At 57.8% G+C, this 237-nt stretch overlaps 1 protein-coding gene across 1 annotated transcript in view; it reads right to left on the minus strand.

The window, feature by feature from the left end:
• EMH_0014210 (uncharacterized protein) overlaps positions 1–237 on the minus strand; it is a gene marked incomplete at both ends in the record, with an annotated part of 12,379 nt that overhangs the window by 9,794 nt on the left and 2,348 nt on the right. The gene's annotated exons all lie outside the window — the stretch shown is intronic.

Below are 237 nucleotides of genomic sequence, written 5' to 3' on the forward strand. Positions count from 1 at the left end.
TTGCTGCGGTTGCTGTTGCACCTGCTGCAGCAGCAGCCATGCGGGAGGATGATGCTGTTGATGCCAATGCACCCTCCTGCTGCTGCTGCTCCTCCCGTTGCTGCTGCTGCTGCTGCTGCTGCTGCACCACCACCGCCAACAACACCAAAAACACCAGCAGCAGCAGGAGCAGCAGCAGCAGCAGCAGCAGCAGCACTCGTACCTAGAGCAGCACAAAGATGTTTAGCTATTTGTACT

The sequence above is a fragment of the Eimeria mitis genome, genomic scaffold (genome assembly GCF_000499745.2).
Source record: "Eimeria mitis Houghton genomic scaffold, Emh_scaff494, whole genome shotgun sequence".
Taxonomy (NCBI): domain Eukaryota; phylum Apicomplexa; class Conoidasida; order Eucoccidiorida; family Eimeriidae; genus Eimeria; species Eimeria mitis.